The following is a 17,058-nucleotide window of genomic DNA, read 5'->3' on the forward strand; positions in this document are numbered from 1 at the left end:
ACAGAATAATATTTTCAAGCTAATCCCTAATGCAGGCAATACAACACGTTAGAGCACTGCATGTAGAACAATCTCCTGCCTGACAGATACTAATAGATCAACTAGATGAGCTATACAGTTTATAAATATATTGACAACGCCTAAGGATGTATATTCTCTACAAACTGTAGTTATAACTATACTGACTACACTTCCTACTCTATCTATCTATCTATCTATCTATCTATCTATATATCTAATCTATCTATCTATCTATCTGGTAGAAAAGACACGTCTCTATCTCTCTATCTATCTCTCTCTGTCTGACTGATCTGCTCTCTGTAACAAGCTGGAACACACTACACAAGGCAGCCGTGCAGGCTGCCTTTTATAGTGTGGGGCGTGTACTAATCCCCCTGAGCCATAATTGGCCAAAGCCACCCTGGCTTTGGCCAATTATGGCTCTTCTTTTTGGCCAAGCATGCGGGACATACAGCATGCTTGGCCAATCATCAGCGCTCAACGCCGCAGTGAATTATGGGACGTTTTGCGTCATTCGAATTTGGCGCGAACGACCCGTTTCGTTCGAGTTTCATCGAACGACCGATGTTCGATTCGAACATTCGTTCGAATCGAACGCGGAGCTCATCCCTAGTTGGGAGCAAGACTGTTTCCCTGTTGTTACGCCTGAGTCTGCTAATTCTCCTTCTGCTTCACCTCTACTCTTCATCACAAGTTTTGATGTTTTTACCCGGCTGGGTAATAAAGAGCACAGAAAAAAACACCTGTCGTGGACATTCCATTACTGCTATATTCACTATACACCCCTAGGATGGCGGAGGAGCCACGAGGTAACGTGCCATCCAAAACAAACCAGCAGCTCCTTCGGGGGTAGTGCTACACATGGGGGCTCATCCAGGATAGTCTGTTACCTTGAACAACCGAATTGAGAAGTTTTAATCCGCCATTAATACAAGGAATTGTCGTGGTGTTGGACTGTGCTCGTGAGGAAAGAGTTAACTCCAGAGAGTGAAGTCTGGGCGCACATGCAGCGGAGTGATGTAAGTCTGCAACGTGCGAGAAGAAGAACTCAGAGTGGGAGGAGTTACCCACCCCTGCGTGAGACATAAGGCGAGTTTGGCACCAAAGGACAGAGTGATTGCCCGCCCACGAGAGAGAGTCATGCAACCATGTCTGTGCCACCAACGCCGTTTGAAAGGCTAAGACCCCCGATGTCTGTACCGGGAACCAATCCGATGCCTGCTGCCACCGGAGTCCCCTTGACTGATACCAGGATCCGAATGAGGACCCAGGGGAAGTTTATCTTGTTCTCTAGTGGTAGTGTGGAGGCCCTTGGACTGTCCTGCCCCCGCTGTTCAGAGCTGGCCGTCCGGATCCTGCCATTTTCTTTGTGCAAAAGATGCAGAGAATACTTGTTTCATGTGGAGCCACCAACTGAGTCTTCCTGTGAGTATCGGGTAGATTGGGTCGCCGGAACAGTGACCGCCGAGGAAGAGGTCCCATGGCCTGAACCCTCTTCAACCACTTTGACCACTGATCCCGAAGTTGTGACTTTTTCCTCTACACTGACCCTCCTATCGGCTGCTACCCCGATTGTGTCGTCGGAAGTGAATGATAAGGAAAATGTGCCTGCTGCAGAGTTGAATGTTGGGGCCTACCTATACCTGGACACGACAAGGTCAGTACACTTGTGAAAGAACGATTCTGTTTGCCTGCTGAGGAGTATGATACCTCTGACATTGACTCTTCGTCTGATGTGGGGGACGATCAGTGGATGGAGCTGGAGCTGCCTGAGTTACAGTGGGGCAGAAGCTCCCGTGCTTCCAAGCCCCGCAAGCACCAGAAATGTTCAGGAAACACTGCGCGGCGGGCGGATGTTCTGCAACTGACTTGAGGAGTTATGGAGCATAGTGCCAGTGCTGCTAATGAGACTGCTCCCATACTAGCTGCATTGCCCGTAGTGAGAAGAGCACCTGACGCCATTGTCATGACAGGACTTGGTCACCCCTGTACCCTACTGAAACTGGCTCGCCTTCAGCGCATAGTTATGAAGAGGGTGGACCAGGACTACGGGTCTTCCCTTACGTGCCTCCAGCTCTCATGGCACAAATTGAGAAAATGAGAGAGGAATGGTGCAAGGATGCAATATGGGAACACTTAAATGTCCCAGTTCTGCTCGTGACACGGACTATACCTTTGTCACTCTAGGCCACCGGTTTGAAGGTTGCTTAAAGGAATGGAGCCCTGGTCGGTACATTTACTGTGATCGAGTGGTTCTCAAGAGTCCAGGAAAAGTGGAGTCTAAGATCCAGCTGGTATTCACCAGAGACTCTAGTGGTGAGGATGGCCTTCGCTGCAACTGGATCCAGGTCGCGGCCCCCGGAGTCCCCTAGGTCACGCTCCGCAGGGAGAGATGTTAAGATGTTTTAACATTTAACATTAAAAATGTTTTAACATTAGATTGGGCCTAATTAGGGGAAACAGAATCGGGTGTTTTGTTTAAAATCAATGCAGTACTTACCTTTTTTGAGATAGATGTTCTCCCGCCGCTTCCGGGTATGGTCTTCGGGACTAGGCGTTCCTATTTGATTGACAGCCTTCCGATTGTCGCATACAGCGCGTCACCAGTTTCCGAAAGTAGCCGAACGTCGGTGCGCAGGCGCCGTATAGCGCCGTACCGACGTTCGGCAACTCGTGACGCGCTGTATGCGACCGTCGGAAGGCTGTCAATCAAATAGGAACGCCTAGTCCCGAAGACCATACCCGGAAGCGGCGGGAGAACATCTATCTCAAAAAAGGTAAGTACTGCATTGATTTTAAACAAAACACCCGATTCTGTTTCCCCTAATTAGGCCCAATCTAATGTTAAAACATTTTTTTCGGATGAACTCCCGCTTGAAAAATTATGTTGCCCACACACCATCATTTTTGAAAAATGATGAACAAAGCGACGGCACTCTAAAGGGGAAGTTCTATTCGCCTTGAGGCTGCCTTTAGCTGGTTACTTGTTAGTAAAAGACGATTCATGCTTTTTTGTCTGTTACAGCGTGATGAATGTGCTTACTCCATTATGAATGGTAGTTTTACCTCCCGTCTCATAACTTGCTTCTGGGCATGTGCAGGTTTAAATGTCGTTTTTGCCCACACACGATCATTTTTTATGACACAAAAAATGACATTTTAAAAAATGACATAAAAAATTGAAGCATGTTCTAATTTTTTTTGGTCGTTTTTCAGAAGACAAAAAACGATGTTTAGCCCACACACGATCATTTTAAATTACATTTTTAAAAATGTCATTTTATTTCATCACAAAAAGTGATCGTGTGTACAGGGCATAAGGTGCAAAGAAAAACCTCAAACTCCTGATTAACCCTCTCAGTCTGTCCATTGGATTGAGGATGGTAAGAAGAGGAAAAATCCAAGACAATATTGAGGGATTTGCAAAAGGCTCTCCAGAAGCGAGACGTAAATTGAACACCCCTCTTTCGGAAACAATATGAGAAGGAACCCCATGGAGGCGGAAAATTTCTCAAATAAAAATGGGAACCAAGGCAGGGGCAGAAGGAAGACTAGGAAGAGGAACAAAATGAGCCATCTTGGAGAACCGATCGACTGCCACCCAAACGACCGTATTACCCTCAGACAGTGGGAGATCGGTGATAAAATCCATGGCAATATGAGTCCAGGGCTCTTTAGGAATGGGCAAGGGCATGAGGAGACCAGCAGGAGCTTGTGTGGAGGATTTAGACTGAGCACAAACATGACAAGCCTTGACATAGTCTTTGACATCCGAGCGGAGATTAGTCCACCAGTAGTGACGACTGATGAGTAAGAAGGACCGGAGGAATCCAGCGTGGCCTGCCACCTTGGAATCATGTCCCCAACGAAGGATCTTAGCTCCTAGTTCAGTGGGGACAAAGGTCTTACCAGGAGGAATTTTTTAGTCCAGGGTGGTAGAATGGGCAACAATGCATGAGGTTGGGATGATCGGCTCAGGTTCAGGAGTGGACTCCTCGTCCAAAGTGTCAAAGGACCTAGAGAGCGCATCAGCCCGACCGTTGCAGGAACCAGGTTTGTACGTAATCGTGAAATTAAAACGGGAAAATAAGAGACTCCACCTGGCCTGTCTGGGATTCAGACGTTTGGCATTCTGTAGGTACTGTAAATTCTTGGGATCGGTGAAGATCGCTATGGAGTTAGGGGAACCCTCCAAAAGATGACGCCACTCTTCTAACGCCAGTTGGATTGCGAGAAGTTCCCGGTCGCCAATGGCATCATTTCGCTCTGCCTCGGAAAATGTATTGGAAAAGAACGCACATGGTTGACGTCTCTTCTCAAAGAGTTGAAAAAGCACAGCTCCTGGGAGCTTTTGTCATTGTTCCCAGGAGACATTGCGGAGGTCTGCCACGAGTTATCCCGGGATTTAGAAAGAACTTTAAGCAAGTTAACTCGCGGATTACTAAGGTTCGCCTGCCCCTGACAGTGACTCAAGCTGGACATCGCCACTTAGTGAAGGATTGGCTCGGGTGGCTCGGCTGCTCTAGTCCTGCAAAGGGAACTGCCTTCCTGCTGTGAAAAAGTGCAGGGACTCCGCTCCCACGCGTTCCCGCAGGACTTGAGCCCTGGAATATGCAGTTCAGTTTTGGGCACCAGTTCTCAAAAAGGATATCGGAGAACTGGAGAAAGTGCAGAGAAGAGCAACCAAACTGATAAGAGGCATGGAGGAGCTCAGCTATGAGGAAAGATTAGAAGAACTAAATCTATTCACTCTTGAGAAGAGGAGAATTAGGGGGGATATGATCAACATGTACAAATATATAAGAGGTCCATACAGTGTACTTGGTGTTGAGTTATTCACTTTACGGTCAACACTGAGGACAAGGGGGCACTCTTTACGTCTAGAGGAAAAGAGATTTCACCTCCAAATACGGAAAGGTTTTTTCACAGTAAGAGCTGTGAAAATGTGGAACAGACTTCCTCCAGAGGTGGTTCTGGCCAGCTCAGTAGATTGCTTTAAGAAAGGCCTGGATTCTTTCCTAAATGTACATAAAATAACTGAGCACTAAGATTTGTAGGTAAAGTTGATCCAGGGTAAATCCGATTGCCTCTCGGGGGATCAGGAGGGAATTTTTTCCCCTGCTGTAGCAAATTGGATCATGCTCTGCTGGGGTTTTTTGCCTTCCTCTGGATCAACTGTGGGTATGGAGTTGGGTGTATGGGATTGTATTGTGTTTTTTATTTTGTTTGTTTATTTTTTTGTGGTTGAACTGGATGGACTTGTGTCTTTTTTCAACCTGACTAACTATGTAACTATGTAACTATGTTACCACCCCAGGGCGATGGGTGGCAGCAGTGGAGTCGAGGTTTGGGTGCTCTTCCCCAGCAGCCTATCAGGAGGGTTCAGCCTCGCTGTGTATGCTGGGGGAGGGTATTTATGTAAAGTAAGTGTATATACAATAATGCGCAAACCAAATAATAGTGTGAATCAGGCTGCCAACATACCATATGGATGTAAGGTGAAAAAAATGTGAAAAAAATGTAGCGCCCAACAAATATATAAAGAACCCTAAAAAGGGGAAAATTTCTGTGTAACCAGAGGGCGATTGACTTATGGACCAAGTCTTGCACCCCTTGATACACGATGGTGAAACATATAAGGTGAAAATACAAACATTGGGAGCTGTATTGTAATAGATGCTCCTATGTGACAAAAATGCAGACACAACTGTGCTCAAACAGAGTCGGCAAGCAGGTGCACATATGTGAATATCTGTGGTATAAACCACCAATCATGTGTTAATAAAAATATATAAGATGAAAGTAAAAAGACACTCCAAACAATTAGTGATATATATGACCAAACTGGAAGTTTGTGGTATAGAGACAAAGAGTTAGTTCTAAAAACAGTCCTGCAGAGCCAGCATTCCGCTAGTAATCAGGTGTGCCCCAATAAAGTGACATAAACCCAATGCTGCAAAGAAACAAAGTCTGCTGAGGAATGTGGAGTCAAAATACATATAAACACTTCCAGTGTTGGGTGGAGCAGATATCCTCAAATAAAACTGTCTTCAGTGCTGGACAAATAAATAGATGGGTGGGTACCCTTACCGGAACAGGTGGACCCTCTCAACCACCGTACGGTGGGAGGGTCGTCAGAGCTTGTATAGACCGGTTGTCTGGGTCCAGGGGTCCTCACTCAACGTGTCCAAACCAGAAATGGTCACTGATGCACTTGTTTATCCAGAGGAAATGACCGAGATCAGCCTATCGATGGTTGCTCAAAACACCCAAAATGGTATAGGAAAGAAAAAATAGAGGTGCTCCTCATAGTGTAAAACTCCTCTGCTGTTACTTCCAGCAATGTCTCCTCTTTCTCCTCTTGAAAGAGGAGACATTGCTGGAAGTAACAGCAGAGGAGTTTTACACTATGAGGAGCACCTCTATTTTTTCTTTCCTATACCATTTTGGGTGTTTTGAGCAACCATCGATAGGCTGATCTCGGTCATTTCCTCTGGATAAACAAGTGCATCAGTGACCATTTCTGGTTTGGACACGTTGAGTGAGGACCCCTGGACCCAGACAACCGGTCTATACAAGCTCTGACGACCCTCCCACCGTACGGTGGTTGAGAGGGTCCACCTGTTCCGGTAAGGGTACCCACCCATCTATTTATTTGTCCAGCACTGAAGACAGTTTTATTTGAGGATATCTGCTCCACCCAACACTGGAAGTGTTTATATGTATTTTGACTCCACATTCCTCAGCAGACTTTGTTTCTTTGCAGCATTGGGTTTATGTCACTTTATTGGGGCACACCTGATTACTAGCGGAATGCTGGCTCTGCAGGACTGTTTTTAGAACTAACTCTGTGGGCCTGATTTACCAAGCCTTTACTCCATGACTCATGGAGTAAAAGCAGGAGTAGCAGCCGTTTGGCCATTTACTAAAGAAATACGCTGCTAGTGCAGTGTATTTCCCTAGTTACTAATGTGCTCCGTGCGCCCAGGAGAGGGTGCATTGTGCACCAGTACAGACCTGGCGCACGGCACATTAAACTGTAAATTGCGGGGGTTCGGGCGGGAGTTTATTAGGGGGGGAGGTGGGGGGATGCAGGGGAAGTGAAGTGACATGTGTTTTAAAGTGTTTGGCGGGCCGAATTGAAAGGGAAAGTGTTTTTTGAAAACAGATCCCCGTACGCTTGCACAGTGCGCCTGAACCTCGGGAGGTTCATTTGCATACTGGGCATGCGCAGAGAGAAAAGTCAGGGATTCCCGTGCGCCCTGTCAGTACGCCGTGAAAATCTTGGTAAATACCAAGCGGCGTACCCGTGATTGCGCTGCGTGACGCGGCGCACGGGAATCTCCGAGCTGTTTTCAGCCCTGAAGGGGAACTCCGCGCCAAATTTCAAACTTGAAATCGGCGCGGGTCCCCCTTCAGGGCTACATTAGGCTCTTAGGCTTGGTCCGGAACGTGAGGGGTTAAACCCGCGCCGATTCGGCGCGGGGGTCCCCCCCAGATCCAAACCAAGCCCTCATCCCAAGCATGCAGTCTGGCCCGGACAGGAATGGGGGAGGGGACGAGCGAGCGCCCCCCCCCCTCCTGAGCCGTACCAGACCGCATGCCCTCAACATGGGGGAGTGTGTGCTGTGGGGGAGGGGGGCACTGCCCCCCCCCACAGCACTCTTGCCCCCATGTCGATAGGGACAATAGCCTCTTCCCGACAACCCTTGCCATTGGTTGTCGGGGTATGCGGGCGGGGCTAATCGGAATCTGCGAGCTCCCTTTAATAAGGGGGCCCCCAGATGCCGGCCCCCCACCCTATGTGAATGAGTATGGGGTACATCGTACCTCTACCCATTCACATGGGGGAAATGTAAAGTAAAAAAAACACACCACACAGAATAAAATATTTTATTAATCTGCTCCGGAGCCCCCCCTTTCTTCTTTAGCTCTCTTAGAAGGGGGGGTTTCTTCTCTCCCGATCTTCCGCCGGGACCCTGGGCTTCGGTGATTTCTGCCGGGGGAGGGCGCCATCCCTCGGTCCTCTCCGGAGCCTTCCGCCGGATGCCCCCACCCCATTTAAGCTCTTTTTCATTAGGGAGGGGCATCCGGACTTCGGGGTCTTCTGCCGGGGGATGGCGCCTATCCCCCGGTCTTTCCGGTGCCTTCCGCCAGGGTTCCGGTCTTCCTGGTCTTCTGCCGGGGGTGCGCCAACTCCCCGGTCTTTTCTCTTCTGTCTTCTCTGCTCCCTCTTCTGCCTGGCTCCCCCGCGGAGCCAGGGCTTTCTTCCGTCTTCTTTCTTCTCTCTTCCTTCTTCTGCCTGTCTCCTCCGGGAGCACAGGGCTTGTCTCCGCTGTCTTCTTCCTTCTCTTCCATTCGATGTTGACACGACGAGGTCCGGCGCTGGAATGCCGTCTGAGCAGTGGGCATGGACTTATATAGGGCAATGCCACCATGTGACCTCAACCCATGTGATATCACATTCCCATCATGCCCAGGGAATGTGATGTCACATGGGTTGAGGTCACATGGTGGCATTACCCTATATAAGTCCATGCCCGCCGCTGACACGGCATGTCAGCGCGGAACCTCGTCGTGTCAACATCGAATGGAAGAGAAGGAAGAAGACAGCGGAGACAAGCCCTGTGCTCCCGGAGGAGACAGGCAGAAGAAGGAAGAGAGAAGAAAGAAGACGGAAGAAAGCCCTGGCTCCGCGGGGGAGCCAGGCAGAAGAGGGAGCAGAGAAGACAGAAGAGAAAAGACCGGGGAGTTGGCGCACCCCCGGCAGAAGACCAGGAAGACCGGAACCCTGGCGAAAGGCACCGGAAAGACCGGGGGATAGGCGCCATCCCCCGGCAGAAGACCCCGAAGTCCGGATGCCCCTCCCTAATGAAAAAGAGCTTAAATGGGGTGGGGGCATCCGGCGGAAGGCTCCGGAGAGGACCGAGGGATGGCGCCCTCCCCCGGCAGAAATCACCGAAGCCCAGGGTCCCGGCGGAAGATCGGGAGAGAAGAAACCCCCCCTTCTAAGAGAGCTAAAGAAGAAAGGGGGGGCTCCGGAGCAGATTAATAAAATATTTTATTCTGTGTGGTGTGTTTTTTTTACTTTACATTTCCCCCATGTGAATGGGTAGAGGTACGATGTACCCCATACTCATTCACATAGGGTGGGGGGCCGGAATCTGGGGACCCCTTTATTAAAGGGGTCTCTCAGATTCTGATAAGCTCTCCGCCCGCATACCCCGACAACCAACGGCCAGGGTTGTCGGGAAGAGGCTCTTGTCCCTATCGACATGGGGGCAAGAGTGCTGTGGGGGGGCAGTGCCCCCCTCCCCCACAGCACACACTCCCCCATGTTGAGGGCATGTGGTCTGGTATGGCTCAGGAGGGAGGGGGGCGCTCGCTCGTCCCCACCCCCATTCCTGTCTGACCAGACTGCGTGCCTGGGATAAGGGCTTGGTTTGGATCTTGGGGGGGACCCCCACGCTATTTTTTTTTGCGCGGGTTTAACCCCTTATGTTCCAGACCAAGCCTAAGAGCCTGGTATGCACCTGGAGGGAACCCACCTTATTTTTTTTTGGGGGGGTCTGGAGTTCCCCTTCATGAACAGCGATCTGTCATTTACACATGTCAGTCCCCCCCCCTACAGTTAGAACACACCCAGGGAACATATTTAACCCCTCCCTCGCACCTAGTGTTAACCCCTTCCCTGCCAGTGGCATTTTTTGAGTAAGCAATGCATTTTTTACAGCACTGATCGCTAGAAAAATGCCAATGGTTCCAAAAAACTGTTCGATGTGTCCGCCATAATGTCGCAGTACCGATAAAAATCGCTGATCGCCCCAATAACTAGTTAAAACAACAAAAAAAAAAAATTTGTAGACGCTATAACTTTTGCAAAAACCAAACACTAAACGCTATTTGCGATTTTTTGGAACCAAAAAGATGTAGAATACGTATCGGCCTAAACTGAGGGGTTTTTTAGTTTTTTGAATATATATTTTTGGGGATATTTATTATAGCAAAAAGTAAAAATAATTTTTACATATGTGGGCGGGACTTACGCAAGTCCCGCCCACATATATAAACATCGTTCAAACCACACATGTGAGGTATTGACGCGTGCGTTAGAGCGAGAGCAATACTTTTACCACTAGACCTTCTTTGTAACTATAAACTGGTAACCTGGAAAAAAAAGAAAAAGGTCGCCTATGGGGATATTCACGGAATTCATTTTGGCCCCATTGCAGGAGTGTTTCCAATAGTAAAGCGTGACATGTAAGGTATCTATTTACTCAGTGTAACATCATCTTTCACATTATCCCCAAAAATTGGGCTCACTTTTGTGTTTTGTTAATTTTTAACCACTTGAGCCCGGACCATATTTCTGGTCAATGACCGGGCAAGTTTTTGTGATTCGGCACGGCGTCGCTTTAACTGACAATTGCGCAGTCGTGCGACGTGGCTCCCAAACAAAATTGGCAACCTTTTTTTTCACACAAATAGATTATTAAATGTGCGTGTTTACTTCTGTCTTTAACACCTCCCCTTCAGGCTGGAAAGCATCAGATCAGGGGAAACCAAAAAAAAAAAGCTCTCATTTCATTGCAGCTTGGTTCCTACATGTGTGATGAACTGAGCATGCTCAAACACTTAGAAAAAAAATATCCTTTCTTTTTAAAAGGTGAAAAACACTCATTGGATGCTCATAGAGCGTGGTTTGGATTAATTGCAGGTGTGCCCAATTACAAGCTCACCCAAACTAGAGACTGCAATTTGTTCATGTGATTTCAATTGCTTCATTACTAGCACTGTTATAAAAAGCTTGGATCGATCAGTCCTCAGCTGCCCTCAGAAGGGGCAGGCTGGCAGAAATGCTGTTGCTAAACACAAATGTGGTTTGTTGCATGGGTTTTGTTTTGCCAATGGTTTTGGTTTATTTTTAAATGATGTTCACTTTGATGTATTTGTCTATGTGGCCTTATTTTATGAAAAATGTGTAAAGCTATGGTTATTTAGAATTTTGAAATGTATTTTTGTTTGTCTTTTTTTGCTTTCCTTGTTTTGTTGACCAATAAAAATTACTTTAAAATTGTTAAGTTTGTCTTTTGTTACTTTTTCATGCTACATATGTTGACAGCTGCAGCTGAACTAGGTTTGGGCCTAACAAATTATGTGTGATTTTTGTCTAAGCTTCTTTCCTGGTGTGTAATCATGAAATGTTTGCCATGTTTATTCTCCATGACTTTAAAGACAAAAACTGGTAAGTATTTTATTTATTCTGCAGTGGTCCTCAGCCCTCAAGTACCCCCGACAGGACATGTTTTGGGGATTTCTCTTAAGAATTGCTGTCCAGACTGTATTTTAAAGCACATGTGCAAGATGAAGGAAAACCTGCAAACATGGCCTGTGGGGGGGGTTTGCTATTGGTGGACAGGCTTGACGTGCTGATTTACAGCACTGTGCTTAAATCTAGCGCAAGGCAATCCTATTCAAATTGTGGGTGTTTGAGGGAAGCCAAGTGAGTCTCAGTTAGAACCCCTGCTTTGTGTTTTTTTATTTTTGTGTTGAGCTTTGTGTCCCTTTTCTTAAAATTGGCTTCACTTCCTGTCACACAGCTGAACAGGAAGTGAGGTTAAAACCCTACCAGTGTCATTTCTTGGGGACACAGGTCAATCTAACTAGTGTCCCCATTAAGCAAATTGCACTCCAGCACTGCTGTGTACACCCCAAATCATGGGTCTTCAAACTACGGCCCTCCAGTTGTTCAGGAACTACAATTCCCATCATGCCTAGTCATGTCTGTGAATGTCAGTGCATTACAAGGCCTCATGGGATGTGTAGTTCTAAAACAGCTGGAGGGCCGTAGTTTGAGGATCCCTGCCCCAAATGATTATTTAGTTTGGGGTTTAGTAAAGGCAAAGCCACTCTGCAGTACAAGCATAGTTGCTGAAAATCAGAGAGGAAGCACTGATGGTTTTAACATCCAATCCTGTAGAAGCAAAGTTGTTTTCTTTCTTCCTTGCTTTGCACTTGTAGTGCAAAGTGGATTTGCCTTTAGTAAATGGACCCCAAAGTCCAAGATCCCTAATAATTTGGGGTGTACACAGAAAAATGCTAGAGTGCAATTTACATAATGGGAAACTATTTACATTGATCTGTGTCCCCAAGAAAAGATATTAGTAAGGTTTTACCCTCACTTCCTGTTTGGCTATGTGTCAGGAAGTGAATGAATTAGAAAGGGTGAAGACACCTCACAAATGTTGTCACTATCAGGGGTGCAGACATCCCCAAAAAAATGAGCAGATAATACTTATTTGCAAATTAATAATTTTTTAGTTAACATTGGGTGGGGTGCTCTAACGCACACATTCCTACATATTAGCAACGCTCTATCCTGGCCTATTGGCATGGTTATATTTTCTTAGGGCTCTCAATAAAACTCTATGAAATTTGTGCTTAAACTAGAACCAGGGGCGGACTGACAACTCATGGGGTCCCCGGGCAATAGAAGATTATGGGGCCCCTCTGGCTTACAGATGGCCACCACGCCAGGAGGTAGTGCAGAGGCGGGCAGCTAAAATCTTGGGATATTCACATTAAAAGCATGTCATTTTCGGACATATCAGGGACAGATCTAAAAAAAACACAGATTTTTACATACTGTCCCTGGTTTTACTGAGCCTGGCAACCCGGATGGGGCCCCCTAGTGGCATGGGGCCCTCGGGCAGTGCCCGAGTGAGTCAATGGTCAGTCCGCCCCTGACAAGAACTATAATCAACAAGTTTTATTTTCTTTAATTTTGGATAGAGTGAGGGAGGGTTATAGGCCCTGTCAGTTTATTTTGTATTATCTGTGTCCAATTGGGGAGATTTGCCTTCACTTCCTGCCCCATAGCCAAACAGGAAGTGAGAGAAAAACTATGCAAATTAACCACTTCCCGCCCAGCCTATGGCCGATTTACGTCCGGGAAGTGGTTACACAATCCTGACAGGACGTCCTGCAGGATTTCATGCGGCACGCAGCGCGGCGATCGGTGATGCGGGGTGTCAGTCTGACACCCTGCATCTCCGATCTCGGTAAAGAGTCTCTCACGGAGACGGAGACTCTTTACCACGTGATCAGCCGTGTCCAATCACGGCTGATCACGATGTAAACAGGAAGAGCCATCGATGGCTCTTCCTCACTCGCGTCTGACAGACGCGAGTATAGGAGAGCCGATCGGCGGCTCTCCTGACAGGGGGCGTTCGCGCTGATTGTTTATCAGCGCAGCCCCCCCTCGGATCACCACACTGGACCACCAGGGATGCCCACCCTGGACCACCAGGGTGTGCAAAAACAAAAAAAATGTAGAACAAAAAAACAAAAAGCAATAAAAAATAAGAAAAAAGATGCCAATCAGTGCCCACAAATGGGCACTGACTGGGAAAATCAGTGCCACCCCACAGTGTCCATCAGTGCCACCCCACAGTGCCCATCCATGCACAGTGCCCACCTATCAGTGCCCACCTGTGCCACCCATAAGTATCCATCAGTGCCACCCATAAGTGCCGCCCATCTGTGCCGCCCATGAGTGCCCATCAGTGCCGCCTATGAGTGCCCATCAGTGCCGCATAGCAGCGCCGCCAATCAATGCCACCTCATCTGTGCCCGTCAGTACTACCTCATCGATGTCCATCAGTGCCATCTCATCGGTGCCCATCAGTGCCGCCATATCAGTGCCCGTAATTGAAAGAGAAAAACTTATTTACAAAAAAATTAACCTAAAAAAATAAAAACGTTTTTTTGTTTCAAAATTTGCAGTCTTTTTTTAGTTGTTGCGCAAAAAAAAAAAACGCAGAGGTGATCAAATAACAACAAAAGAAAGCTCTATTTGTGGGGAAAAAAGGACGCCAATTTTGTTTGGGTACAGTGTTGTATGACCGCGCAATTGCCATTCAAAGTGCGACAGTGTTGAAAGCTGAAAATTGGCTTGGGCGGGAAGGTGCATAAGTGCCTGGTATGGAAGTGGTTAAGGGAATCCAGTGCCCCCCCAGAACTAGTGTGTGGGTCCCCTGAAAATTACTGGGCAGGGTTATACAAAAACAGGGTGTGACCTTGACAGGAAGGGGTGGGTCATTTTTCTATTAGGAGGTGCAGATATGTAGTCAGGCCTAGGGCAGAACCAAACCTAAATATACTACTGCATATTAGGGCTTATTTAGACCGGAACCGATTTACAGCGTGTTTTTATATTGTGGGAGGAAACCCACGCAGGCACAGGGAGAACATGCAAACTCCATGCAGATGCTGTCACGGGCGGGATTCGAACCAACGACTCTTTTGCTGCTAGGTCAAAGTGCTATACACTACACCACTGTGGTGAACGAACATGATTGCAGCTGAAAGCATGAGATCTTTTATTTTATTTTTCAATACCATGCTTTCCAGCCTTATTGACCCCGCCTCTCTCCATAAAGAGGACCTGTCACACACTAGTCCTATTACAAGGGATGTTTACATTCCTTGTAATAGGAAGAAAACTGATCATTTTTTTTTTTTTTTTATTTCAGTGTAAAAAATTATAAAACTAAATAAAAATAAATAAGAAAACCCAAAAAAAAATTTTTAAAGCGCCCCGTCCCGACGAGCTCGCGCACAGAAGCAAACGCATACGCGAGTAGCGCCCGCATATGAAAACGGTATTCAAACCACACAAGTGAGGTATCGCCGCGATCGTTAGAGTGAGAGCAATAATTCTAGCCCTAGACCTACTCTGCAACTCAAAAAATGCAACCTGTAGAATTTTTTAAACGTCGCCTATCGAGATTTTTAAAGGGTAAAAGTTTGACGCCATGCCACGAGCGGGCGCAATTTTTAAGCGTGACATGTTGGGTATCATACTCGGCGTAACATTATCTTTCACAATATATAAAAAAATTGGGCAAAATGGATTGTTGTCTTATTTTTTAATTCAAAAAAGTGATTTTTATCCAAAAAAAGTGCGCTTGTAAGACCGCTGCGCAAATACGGTGTGACAAAAAGTATTGCAATGACTGCCATTTTATTCCCTAGGATGTCTGCTAAAAAAAAATATATAATGTTTGGGGGTTCTGATTAATTTTCTAGCAAAAAAATTTTGATTTTCACATGGAGAGAAGTGCCAGAATTAACCCGGTGGGCAAGTGGTTAAAGTACTCATGGCTATAAAGAATAGTCATTGCTCATAAAAAATAAATAAAAAATAAAATAAAAAAGGGGGTCCCTCCAAATTAAATTACCAGGCCCTTCAGGTCTGGAATGGATATTAAGGGGAACCCCGCCGTAAAAAAAACCCCAAAAAATGGCGTGGGGTCCCCCCAAATATCCATACCAGACCCTTCAGGTCTGGTGTGGATTTTAAGGGGAACTCCACCCCAAATTGAAAAAAAAAATGGCGTGGAGTCCCCCTAAAAATCCACACCAGACCCTTATCCGAGCACGTTGACCTGGCCGGCCGCAGAAAAGAGGGGGGGACAGAGTGCGGCCCCCCCCCCTCTCCTGAACCGCACCAGGCCACATGCCCTCAACATGGGGAGGATGTCCCCATGTTGATGGGGACAAGGGTCTCATCCCCACAACCCTTGCCCGGTGGTTGTGGGGGTATGCGGGCGGGAGGCTTATCAGAATCTGGAAGACCCCTTTAACAAAGGGGACCCCCAGATCCTGGCCCCCCCCCTATGTGAAATGGTAATGGGGTACATTGTACCTCTACCATTTCACCCCAAAAAAAATGTCAAAGTGTTAAAAATTACAGTAGCCGGTTTTTGACAAATCTTTTAATAAAATCTTCTTTTCTTCTTTCCTTCGGGTTTCTTCCGCTGCTTCTTTCTTCTCGTCCACATCTTGCCCGACGTCTTCTTCTATCTTCTCCGTCCGTCCTTCAGCCTTCTGGTCACGCATCTTGCCCGTTGTCTTGTCCTGTCTTCTTCTCCGTCCTTCCGCCAGCCTCCTCGCATCTTGTGTCTTCTCCGGTCTTCTTCTCGGTCCGCCATGCCTTCTCGTCCCCGGACCCAGCGTTTGAATTTGAATTGGGCCGTCGTGTTCCCGCTCCTGGGACCCGCCCCCCTCTGACGCCAAAAGTAAACTCCTTAGAAGGTCATGTGCGTCAGAGGGGGGCGGGGTCACATGAGTGTGACACGGCGGGAACTTCTTCTCCGGGCGGCGCGATTGAAATTGAATTCCCCCGCTGTGTGACGCTCTGCGACCCCGCCCCCCTCTGACGCACATGACCTTCTAAGGAGTTTACTTGTTTCGTCAGAGGGGGGCGGGTCCCAGGAGCGGGAACACGGCGGCCCAATTCAAATTCAAACGCTGCGTCCGGGGACGAGAAGGCATGGCGGACCGAGAAGAAGACCGGAGAAGACACAAGATGCGAGGAGGCTGGCGGAAGGACGGAGAAGAAGACAGGACAAGACAACGGGCAAGATGCGTGACCAGAAGGCTGAAGGACGGACGGAGAAGATAGAAGAAGACGTCGGGCAAGATGTGGACGAGAAGAAAGAAGCAGCGGAAGAAACCCGAAGGAAAGAAGAAAAGAAGATTTTATTAAAAGATTTGTCAAAAACCGGCTACTGTAATTTTTAACACTTTGACATTTTTTTTGGGGTGAAATGGTAGAGGTACAGTGTACCCCATTACCATTTCACATAGGGGGGGGGCCAGGATCTGGGGGTCCCCTTTGTTAAAGGGGTCTTCCAGATTCTGATAAGCCTCCCGCCCGCATACCCCCACAACCACCGGGCAAGGGTTGTGGGGATGAGACCCTTGTCCCCATCAACATGGGGACATCCTCCCCATGTTGAGGGCATGTGGCCTGGTGCGGTTCAGGAGAGGGGGGGGGCCGCACTCTGTCCCCCCCTCTTTTCTGCGGCCGGCCAGGTCAACGTGCTCGGATAAGGGTCTGGTGTGGATTTTTAGGGGGACTCAGCGCCATTTTTTTTTTCAATTTGGGGTGGAGTTCCCCTTAAAATCCACACCAGACCTGAAGGGTCTGGAATGGATATTTGCCGGGAACCGCACGTCTTTTTTTTTTTT

This window comes from Rana temporaria, chromosome 12 (genome assembly GCF_905171775.1).
Source record: "Rana temporaria chromosome 12, aRanTem1.1, whole genome shotgun sequence".
Taxonomy (NCBI): Eukaryota; Metazoa; Chordata; class Amphibia; order Anura; family Ranidae; genus Rana; species Rana temporaria.